This window comes from Phoenix dactylifera, chromosome 5 (assembly GCF_051530095.1).
Source record: "Phoenix dactylifera cultivar Ajwa chromosome 5, Ajwa_hap1_PhDact_Kaust_v1.1, whole genome shotgun sequence".
NCBI lineage: Eukaryota > Viridiplantae > Streptophyta > Magnoliopsida > Arecales > Arecaceae > Phoenix > Phoenix dactylifera.
Window position 1 is genome coordinate 25,270,818 of NC_143194.1, and position 12,005 is coordinate 25,282,822.

The 12,005-nt window shown below is 41.4% G+C and overlaps 2 pseudogenes across 1 annotated transcript; both read right to left on the reverse strand.

The window, feature by feature from the left end:
• Positions 1-414: 414 nt before the first annotated feature.
• LOC148703495 (non-specific lipid-transfer protein 2 pseudogene) lies at positions 415-1,028 on the reverse strand (annotated as a pseudogene). Its single transcript, XR_015987204.2, has one exon. The product of XR_015987204.2 is annotated as a non-specific lipid-transfer protein 2 pseudogene (transcript).
• A 1,958-nt stretch (positions 1,029-2,986) lies between these two features.
• On the reverse strand, positions 2,987-3,580 carry LOC113463635 (non-specific lipid-transfer protein 2 pseudogene; annotated as a pseudogene).
• Between the last annotated feature and the right edge of the window lie 8,425 nt (positions 3,581-12,005).

Sequence of the window (12,005 nt, forward strand, 5' to 3'; positions counted from 1 at the left end):
TAGGGAATGCAAACCAGCCATGCTAAAGCCGAATATCAGGTGGCACAGGTTTGGCTGGAGCTCATGCTGAGACTAACATAAATTGCTCAAACTTGATTAGGTGAAGTTTTGAGAGGAGCTTCGGTTTTGAAAGAGCCTGTTATCATTCTCTTTCATATATGAATCTTGATATTAGAAGGAAAGAATTTGTACCAATATCTTAGTTTCAATAATAATATAGTTTTGATTCACACTCCATATTTAAGAATTATTGGCCATCTTATTCGAGCTCATTTTCTAACTGAGCCGAGCTCAAATGTGCCTCAAGAGCAGCTAGGATCGTTTCTCCACCACCCCCCCGAGATCTCAGTCTTTTTTATCAAATATGAGGCTAGTTAAGATCTTATAACAGAGTTGGTCAAAGAAATTAAGAAATTTAGTTCTCAATAACAACACCAGCACTGGTGATTATTTAAGACAATCCATACTAAGCATACACGGAACAAGCCCTCCTCACCAACCCCTGGAAAGGACAATTAGGAGGCGAGACCTATCCATACAGCAACCACTAAGACATGGCAGCTACTAGCACCACAAACACTCCGTTACTATATTAGTCTGCATCGATGACCAAGCCTCCATCTCTCTCTCTCTCTCTCAACCAAGTCTCGAGAGAGCAGGAGAGGCTCGATCAAATCAACAGCGTGGGACTGACACGCCGCAGGCGCTGATAATCTTCCGAGCGTTGCTAGAGTTGACGTAGCCGCTAAAGCTCGGATTCTTCTTGTACTGGCAGAAGCAGGGCTGCTGCGACTTGAGCTTAGCACAGCAAGCGGAGTTCGGTGGAGTCCCGTTCAGGATCGACGCCGAGCATGCGCTCAGCGCGCTGGGATTGCATGTCACCGACACGGCGGTCGGAGCCTGGCTCAGCAGGAGGCCAAAGAGCACAAGGGACAGGAAGAGGAAGGACGCCTTCATCTTTAGACACTGGAGAGAGCGAGAGAGAGAGGCACAAGAGGAGTACGGGTTATAGGGGAAGGGACGACCCCCCCTCTATTTGTAGAGGACCATTTGATCGAACTAGTCCGGTCTAGGCTAAGGGGAAGCCTTAATTGTTAGATTTTGAAGCGGACGATGGAGAGGTTCCTGTGGAGGCTTGAGTTGTAGGGGAAAATTTCAAATGAGTTCACTAGATGGACATCTGTCAAGAGAAGCCCGGGCCAGTTTACTTTTGGGACAGTTGTCAGCTGAAGAGTGAGTTGGACATTCTTCCTTAGAGTTGTTGATCTCACGACTTTGGTTCTTTGGAAGGTTTCCCAATAATGGCAGTCAATATATTAGGCAGGGCAGATACCGGTTGCATGGTGGGAGTTCGATGCTTGAATTGGCCTTTTGTTTCCTCGTGTCTCCACTTTGATTATGCGTTCCATCAGTCAAGGTGTCCACGGTGCTCTTATTCCTTTATAATGTACGTACTATTCACCAAATTTATAATCGATCATAGTAACTGTTATTTATCCTATCCAACAAGATTTGAGCTATTTAATTTCACGTAATAATTATTATAACAGTCATTATATAAATTTTTATGTGACATAAAATTTTCAAAGAAAAATAAAAAATAAATTTTGAAAAAAAAATATTAATGATATAGTGCAAATACCTAATAACAACCATTAATTGCATGTGTTATGATGGATTATTACATGTGTGCGTGAGAGAGATAGGGATAGAGAGAGCGAGGAGAACAATGCACGGAGATGAGGACAGGGGGGTAGTGCGAGCGTGCGAGGGATGCGGAATGCTTAGGTTTTGGATGTTGTCATGGTGATATATGAATATTGGAGATAGAAGGGAATGATTACGATCTTGCAGCAATAGGCAAAAGATGTGCCTGAAAAGTTGAGGTACCATTTGTTCATTGGTATCTTTGGTTGCACGAAATATTGACGGGCTTTTCCGATCTTAGCACGTCAACGAGGAAATAAAAAAATATAGGCAGGATACCGAAGCAAGGCCTGCATTATAATATTACAATTGCTGTATTTTTGAAGTGTGGCTTACCTAACCTAATTAAATATTGTATAATGAGAAGTGAAATTAATTTGGATTGATGAGTACAAAACACAAGATATATGGGCAGTTCTATTTTATCAAATTATGGAGGAGCTTGCTGTCAATTACCAAGCAAGCCAAAAATTATGCATCTTCCAAATATGCTTGAGAACTCTCAATTTTTGTAGTCGTTTCATTTCTAATGAAATGACAGAAATGTATGGTAGCTCCTTTCAGAGTTTTTCTTAAAAAAACTACAAAACCGCTGACTGGAAGGATTACAAAGCGAGACCATCTCCAGATAGCTCTATCTGTCCTGGATAAATTTAGAAGATTTAACAAATGCAATATCCCTCCAAAATTGACAATTCTAACTTGAATGTTCTAAGTGAAACCAAGATTATCCCACCTAGCTACCTCAACCACCGGCACTTCTGTGTCCCGACCTTCTTAGATAGATAAATGGGTCTTGTTACTCAATAGTGAGCTATTAAGCAAATAATTGTATCCGGCAAACCTACGTGTTTTGACCATGGTCAGTGGATGGCTGAGCTCTTCAATCATCTAGAGCCAGAGAAGATGATGACAATTGATGATTCTTGGTGGCCCCGCTTTTTGTGCCAACTGCTGCTTAATGCATGAGGGAATGATGCCAACCTCTATCCATCAAAAAGAAATGGATGAAGGTGACGGGAGGGCATGGGAGTTTGCATCATAATGTGAGGAATGCATGTTTCATGATACTATTATGATTAATCTATTTTTCATGTTGTCTAAGAATATGATCAGCCATAATGCAGCCAAGAACTCTGGGGGCCGGAAAAGAGAGATCCATATTGTCCAAGTCCTTTTAATCGTATATAAGGTTAAATAAGATCTTAGAACAGCATACGCTGTTCGATCTGGTCCAACCCGGAAGGTAGCTTAACTCCACATTCCCAAAAGGAAGAAGTTGAAACTGAATCTTTTTTTCTTTTTTTTTTAAAAAAAGCCAGTTCTCGCGAACAACTCCAGTACTCGCGATTATTTAAGATAGTCCATACTTCATTAGATACACCTGGAACAGACACCCAGCATTCACCAACACATGGCAGTCATTAACACTACAAACACTCCATCACCATATAGTTTGCATCCATAGCTAAGGTTCTCTCACTCTCTCAGGGAACTCTCTTGAGAGAGCGAGCATTATTGGCCAGATCAACAGCGAGGAATCGACACGCCGCAGGCAGCAACCGCTTTCCGGCTGTTGGGGGAGTTGATGTAGCCGCTCAAGTTTGGATTCTTCGCATACTGGCAGAAGCAGGGCTGCTGCGCCTTGAGCTCAGCACAGCAAGCAGAGGACGGCGGAGACGAGAACAGGATTGCACCGGCGCATGGGCTCAGCTCGGAGGGATCACACGTCGCCGCCGTGGTGGTTGGAGCCTGGTTGAGAAGGAGGCCGGAGAGCAAAACACACATGAAGAGGAAGGATGCCTTCATCTTTCTTAGCAGCGGAAAGAGATGGCTAGTGGAGGATGGAAGAAGGGAGGAGGAGTGAAGCCTCCATTTATACCATTTGGAAAAGCCATAGGTGCGAGGTAATGTGCAACAAAACATGAATAATAGAGAGGTCCCTGTGGAGGGTGAATTGACCGAAGGATATCAAATTCGGTCGCGAGATGGACATCTGTCAAGAGAAGCCGGGCTCAGTTTAAATCGAGGATAGTTATCTGCTGAGAAGTTGGTTGGATGTTTCTTGGCTTGGTTCTGATCCCACGACCGGGGTTTCCTAGTGGGACGGGTGCAATAATAATAATGATCGCCGGGAAACATCGGGGAGTGCTGTGTGCATGGCGGGGTCTTGGGCTTGAAATCTTGAATCGATTGAGGCGTGGTTCGGGTCATGTCCTGCCATCTAAATCAATGCTGCTTGATGATGGCATGCGAACTTTCGGCTGGCGAGCAAAGCTACCAAGGGGGAAAAAAAAAATCTCATATGGAGAGCTCTCATTACAAAACTTCACAATTTCATATTAGAACGCGGTTATCAGCCGTTGGTTTTACTAGTTACCCGTTCCCACCAAAATGCAGAAGTACGAAAGCAATGCTAAAAGTGGCACAAGCCTACTAAAACTATAATAGTATGTTAAATTTACAACTGATCATGAGCTGAATTTAGACACAAAAACTATAAAATTTTAAAAATTAATTTAAAATTTTATTAAAAAAATATAATCGTCGCTCTAAATCTTGGAATGCATGCAAGCGGAAGGAAACAGATATTATCACTCTACTTGAATCCCAAACAGAAAGAATGGGCTCGAACTTGAGAGAGGCGGAGATGCACCCATGTATTTTGCGTTATTTAGAAGAGACCAGGCTTAAACAAATAATTGAATTTGTGAAACCTAATTTTTTTGACTGTGCTGGGTAAGTGAATTAGCTCCTCAATATTCTAGAGCTCGGGAAAGTCTTACTTTGAAAATAATATAATTTAGGAAGATGATTATGATCAAACAATAAGCATATAAAATGATCTTTCTACATTACTTTTATCCATCTTTATGGAGCCTTGCTAACATGGCTTGGTGGCCCTAGTGCGTGCCATTTGGTGCTGAAGGCTCGATAAAGTGACACACGCTACTCCAGGGAAAGAGGGAAAGATGGGATGGCTAAATTTGTGAATGTGTGACACTTTGCTTCGTGTATCCATTAATGTAGGCTCGTAGAGTGGCCACCTTGCTTATTAAACGGGCGCACCAACCAAATCGTGTCGGCTACTACCTCAGAGTCAGCGACACCACTTGCAAGCGCACTCATCTTCCAGAGCAATGATGGATGGTGAGATACACCACGATGGTTATGGTGGGCTACCAATGATGGCATGGCATCGTCACCTAATCCATCCCATGATCCAAGTGGTCGTTTGGTAATCTCCACCTTCCTCATTAACCTTCCGCCTATTTCGTCAAATGAATTCGTCAAAGGGCCAGTCATGCTAAAAAGTTAGCTCAAGGATATAAGTTTGATAAACACTTGGATTTCCTTGTCACCTATTCTTATGTTGCACTTGAGCTAGTCCAGCACTCCAAGTGCTGCAATGTTTCAAATATTGCTGGGGTACGTAAATTAAACAGAGAAGTTCCTATTATTTGCATAACACATTTTCAAGCCTTATGTAACATAGTTTTCTTTAAGTTTCATTTGAACTAGTCTCAGCAATCCAAACGCACACCAAGTGCCAGGATTAGTTCTGATATTCCCTGGGTAAATTACCATAAGAATCCTACTGTTTACATAATATATTTTCTGGTGTAGCTCAAACATTGCCCAAATTTGTTTACTAAATGTTCCTATTGTTTGCATGACATAATTTCAGCTTCTTGGATAACACATTAACTGGGTGATGCAAAATACTACTGGGGATCATTATGAAACTCACGTTAATAGAAATGAGATATTTTTTTTAAAAAAAAAAAATCAACTTTGATATGACTTGTATAAGCTGAAATTAGGCAGAACGTTTTGAAACAGATACGGTAGATTATTGGTTCGTTTATCTATTGCTCCTTTTAATTACCGAAATGCTAAATCTACATGATCCTTTAGATGAAAAATGGGTGAAACAGATTGGTTCCCCCTTATTTTCCTCAAGAATTGATGCATACCTTTAATTATTCTGGGCGTTACTAGAACTTCATGAAGGCTTGGAGTTGAGAGTTTATGGCTTTTCATCCACATCGATTCAGAACTCTCCTTGTTACGAGGGGAAATGCAAGAACTAATCAATTGTATGTAGCAGAAAAATGTAATGATGCATTTATTAATTCTCACTTTTTTTGTTGCTTTATTAAAACTAGCCAACAACACTCTTCTTTGAAGTAATCTTTACACAGAAAAGAGATTTCAAAAAAGATGAACGGTAGATCAGTCCACTCGAAAATGTGAAATGAACTTTGAATGTTCATATCGATGTTTCTCAGCTGCCCATAAGATTAGACTATCACCACAAGTTCTCTATTTGCGTTGGTAAGCACCAGAGTTGACTACTAGAGCGGTCATCAGAACCACTCTTTAAGTCCAATTATAACTCTTTTGTACCTAGTCTTCTTCAACCTCAAAATAGTGAAAGCCGTTGCACATTCTTTCGAACCTTTAATGCTCAATCCGTTGCTTCTTCCTTCAAAACTACAGGGCTTTTGAAAGCTGTTGAAAACCATGCACATTGCATACGATTCTCCTATCAGAGTTTAATTGGAACAACCATGGAGAGTTCACAAGTTGATGATTAGCATGAATTGAAACTATATAGTAAATCTATCTCAATAAAAGCGAGTTAACGACAAACTCCATGATGGGAGGCTGGAAAGTAGAAAGGCTAATTCACATCCTTGGGCATAATTTCCGTTATTTTACTTTTCTTACTGTGAAATAGGGTCTTAAGAGCATGCAGAACGCGATCAAGGATGTTAGTCGGCTAAAAAAGATTCACTTCCAATCATGAAAAATTCTGGTAGTAACTTTATACTCCATCCAAGCCACTAATAATCTTGCGAATAATGTTCTCCCATAACAAAAATAGTTTGGGCAAACAATTTTATATCTTTCATCAGTTTCCAGGGTCCAATTTAATTTCCTTTTGTGAGGAAGTTACCCTGTCCGGTTTGGGTGCCCTTTTTTGCCTTTCCTTTTTCTTCCGACCAACTCTTCTGTACAAGCTAAGGCATTATTCTAAGTGTAAAAGCAGTGGGAAAATATACGGGTTCTAACTTCCAAGTGACAAAGTTGTTAGGACCGTAGGCGCTGCCATCTCACTAAAATCCGCAGGTGATAGTGAAGGCTTAACCATTGTCTTTAAACCGACCATCCCAAGCGCCCCTCCGGCGTTCGATTGCGACTTGGCCCACACCAGCCTCCGTCGCGGGCGAGCCTTGCTGACTTGGCCCACACCGGCCTCCGCCAACAATTCCCCCCAGTAAGCGAGCTCTGACTTGGCCCACACCGGCCTCCGCCAACAATTGCCCCTCTCCAGCAAGGGAGTTTTTTTTTTTAATCGCTTATCCTGGGAATCGAACCCGTGCCGCTGGTTCTGATACCACTGTTAGGACCGTAGGCGCCGCCATCTCACTAAAACCTGCAGGTGATAGTGAAGGCTTAACCATGGTCTTTAAACCGACCATCCCAAGCGCCCCTCCGACGTTCGATTGCGACTTGGCCCACACCGACCTCCACCGCGGGCGAGCCTTGCTGACTTGGCCCACACCGGCCTCCGCCAACAATTTCCCCATCCAGCAAGGAAGTTTTTTTTTTTGTTTTTTTAATCGCTTATCCTGAGAATCGAACCGGTGCCGCTGGCTCTGATACCACTGTTAGGACCGTAGGCGCTGCCATCTCACTAAAACCCGCAGGTGATAGTGAAGGCTTAACCTTGGTCTTTAAACCGACCATCCAAAGCGCCCCTCCGGCGTTCAATTGCGACTTGGCCCACACCGGCCTCCGCCGTGGGCGAGATTTGCTGACTTGGCCCACACCGGCCTCCGCCAACAAAAGTAACTTAAACACATCAATGGCAGGTTAACAAGTAGCATTAGAATAAGTGTAATTGCCAGATGATAATGGTCTAGCAGCTAGATAAATATTCCATTCAAACTGTGATCTGTAACCTTCAGGAAATATATATGGAGGATATTTCATCTCAAAAATCAAAACCAACATGATGGTCAGCTATTTGCTAAGGTAAGGGAAAGTGAGGGCCTAGCTAGCGATGCTCGTTACACTTGCATAACTTTCTCTTGAAATTTATAGTGCAAATTCAAGAAAAAGAAAAACAGAAAATTCACTATAAATCTACCTAGTACATTAATTAAAGTCAATAATGTACACATGTTTTAATATGTATAATCAAATTCATCTCCACTACACCCAATGAGGTTATTGGTCATCTGACAAAAAGATCCTTCCAAAAATACTCAAACCAAACCTAACAAATTATTATATTTATAACAAAAGTATAACAACTCAGAACCTCACTCAAAAAAATTAGTCCGAAATATTACTTAGAATCCTTGGTCCTATATAAATTTCTAGAATCTATCCGTTACATAACCGAGATTGGATCCGTTCTAATACCATTTATCACAACTTAGAATCTCACTTAAAATTGAAAAAAACTAACTAGTAAATGTTATTTAGGTTCATTAGTCTTATTTAAATATTCAAAATCTAACCATTGCATAGCCAATGTGAAAATAAATATACATACGCACGGATCCTCACAAAAAAAGAAAAAGTTTAATTAAGCAAAAATCAAGATTTTTAATATAAATTTAATTAGGATAAGAAAGCCGTATCTCTGCGTTCTCCAAATACTACCGTCCAGAATTCTCAAACTAAATGACTGATCTAAAGAGACCCAAAATGATAATCTTTCTAAACTTAAATTTACTGATACACCTAAAACTCAGGCATGTTAGTCTTTTTTTTGCTTTAATCTGAAATAAAGTAGCTTTCCAGAAACAAAAAACCTAACCTCGATGACATCTGGAATCTATCAACTTCGATGTCCCATAATAACAGCCAAAAACTCTCCATTCAAGAGACGTAATTGCAATTCTTATGTCCCAATAGGAAGAGAGCATGGATAATAGTCTAATCTCGCATGCTTGACCAATAACTTCGACAAAATTCTAGTAAGAACAATGATATTTTCTACAGGACTCAGTTTTAATCATCTATGACTACAGAAGCAATACAAAATAGAGAAGATGCACTTAAGAGTAAAATATCAATAACAATGATACTTTTTTTCATGGTATCAACGACACGAACAGATTAATATACAACAGAACGCAAATAGGAGAACCATCGTCGGCGCTACAGGATTCAAAAGCCATCAGCCGGATAGATTACTACCAGAAACATTTAAAAGCTCCCCCACCCGGAGGAGTTAGGGTTTTAATAAGACGAAAGCGTTTGAAAGAGCGAACGGAGGGGAGGAGGGTTTAGGATTTCGGCGAGAAGCCACTAGAGACGGATTTGAAGTCGAGGTGAGAAGCGGTCGCCGTGGATTCATTTGATTCGAAGGGAATGCGGGGCAAAGGAGACGTGTTTCCCAATTGTCTGGTCCACGTGGGCCAACTTCTTTCCCTTGTCTACGTACGGGTTCCCCTGTTTGCTCGGCTTTGGCATCTCCTCCCAGGTGGGCAACGAGCTCGGAGCCAACCGCTCAGACTGCGCCCGTGCCTCGGCCGCCGTGCCCTTGGTGCTCTCGGCCGTGATGGGCTTCGCGGCGAGGAGGTTCTCGACGGGGCGGACGTTCACGGACGACGGGAAGATACTCCGACTGATGGTGGCGACCCTGCCGATCGTGGGGTTGCGCGAGCTCGCGCGGGATCTGCCCGCGGACGGTGGCGGCGGGGGAGCGCGCGGCCGGGCCCAAGCGAACCACGTCGATTCTGCCTTTTTAACGGCTTGTCCGATGACGTTGGAGATGAGATGATGAGCCCCGGACGGCGGTGGATGACCTGGCAGAGTTCGCAGCTCTGGACGCCGGCCTCGTGGAGGACGGTGAGGAAGGGAGTGAGGACTTTGTGGATTCTCAACCAGCTGAAATCAAATTAAAAATTGTTTCTAATGACCAAATAATGAATCTATTTTCACTACAAGAATCTCTGGTAGCGAGTTTAAGGGAATTATTTCAAAATTTCTAAATGAAACTTTGATTATTGAAGGAAATCTAGAGTAAGCCTCAAGAGAACATGCAAGGCATGTTAATCCATCATCTATCATACTCCAAACCCATCTCCAGAGGTAGATCATATGACATGGCTGCATAACTCCTAAGGCAGTGCCTTAAAGGTCATTAGAGATCATGCAAGATCCATAAAATGAACAAAATTCATAGCACCAAAAATCTAAATTAATATATAATTGTCTTAATATATCCAACTATGTAAATTCACCATGATCAAATAATCAAACTTAATTAATTTAAAAACTTTCAAATGTTCATTTTGGCACTAGAAAATAAACTAGCTAATTAACGATTTCATTGCTCGAACTTTGCATCCAATCCAATCGAGACTAAGCATCTTGAGACATGGAAAAAAAAAGCGATTGAGCTTTATAGCCCAATAAAAATTTCCACACACCAACACTATTAGTATAATAATAAATAAAAAATTATCAAATAACTATTATTTATATAAATTGCATGCCATAAAATACCAGAATTATAAAACGTGCATAGAAAAAACAGATCTTTTGTGCAATAAATCACATCTAATAAATATCTTAGATTAGTATATATTGGATCCGATAACATTTAGATTCTTAACTTTGGACAACCACAACCATGATTCCGATCTTTGGCGGGACATCAACAGTATCACATTTTCAATCTGTGGTGGGGCATCAACAACTACTAGGTTTCTAGCCCATGATAGGGCATCAATAATGTAGCTAGTTCAGAGTACCACTACCCACCATTTAGATGTAAAATTCATTTGCATGCTTGTTAAGTAAATATAATTTAAGGCCATATTTTTTTTTTCAAAATTTGATGTACGCAAGTACCATAGTCGACGCAAACCAAAATCAGTAATAAATGATACATAAATTCACAAAGAACCATATATAGTTAACATATAAGTGTACAATGAGCAATTATCATATACCACGCAAAGCAAAATGACTAATGCAAAAAATTAGCTTATGGATATTGGTGATTAATGTTTGAAAATTCTTATCTTTATTGGTGATAGACTCAACTTAGCATGTACCAACCTTTAACTCGATTTAAGAACAAGAGTGCATGATCCCCAGCCCAAGGCCTTCTTGCACAGATGGTTGCTCCCCTATGCAATTAAATCCAAACATCAAAATCCTAAAATGGAAAAATGATAGCCCGGTATCCTCTTCTGGGTCACCAAAGGGTTCATTGAGTGGAAACTTGGGACCATCCACCAGGTCCCCTTGGCTAGTTAGAGAGAGAGAGAGAGAGAGAGAGAGAGAGAGAGAGAGAGAGAGAGAGAGAGAAGAGCGGGTAGAGAGGAGAGATGGATGCAAGGGTGGTGTCCCATAGCGGCGATAGCCGGATAACGACATCCCATGGTGGTGAGAGTTCACGACAGTAATCGACGACGATGGTCGGCTTGCAAGATAGGAACAGGAGAGATGGATGCAAGGGTGGTGTCCCATAGCGGCGATAGCCGGATAACGACATCCCATGGTGGTGAGAGTTCACGACAGTAATCGACGACGATGGTCGGCTTGCAAGATAGGAACAACATAAAAGAAAACATAGGTGGCAGCCATTTTGCTTAGACTTTGTCACAATTTAGGATCTCACCCAAAATGGTTAGCCGAAAGATATTATTTGGATTCCTTGATCCGGTATAAGTACCTAAAATCTACCAAACGAATAACCGATGTGGGACTAAATATACGCCCTGCACGAGTCCTCACATATTTTCTCCGTTTAAGCTTTGACGTTCTCGTCAGGCTAAAGGTTTAAATCCATTTAAATCTAATCACAAACACTATGATCGGTCCATAGTCAGCCCCAATGGATCTGTGTTGTTGTATCTTTTAGTCTATATAGGTTATGGGCTGGATTCGCTCGGATACCATTTGTCACAACTCAGGATATTATCCAAAATAGTTAGCCAAAAGGTATTATTTGAGTTTTTTGGTACTGTATAAGTACCCAAAATCTATCCAGCGAATAACTAATATGAGACTAAATACATGTCCGCATAAGTCCTCACACAGAGGTTCCTTGCTGGAAACCTTTCGATAAATGGACTTTTGTGCTGGTTGATCTCCTGCCTTTTTTTCCAGTTTCGGCCGACCTCATCATACCTTAGTGTCAACCGACTTTGGCGTATCTCGTTCTCGGCTAACTTCAACACACCTCTGATGGTGACCGATCTTAATCCAGATCCTCACATCAACAAGTTACATCCAAAGATCTACAAAATTAAAACTTC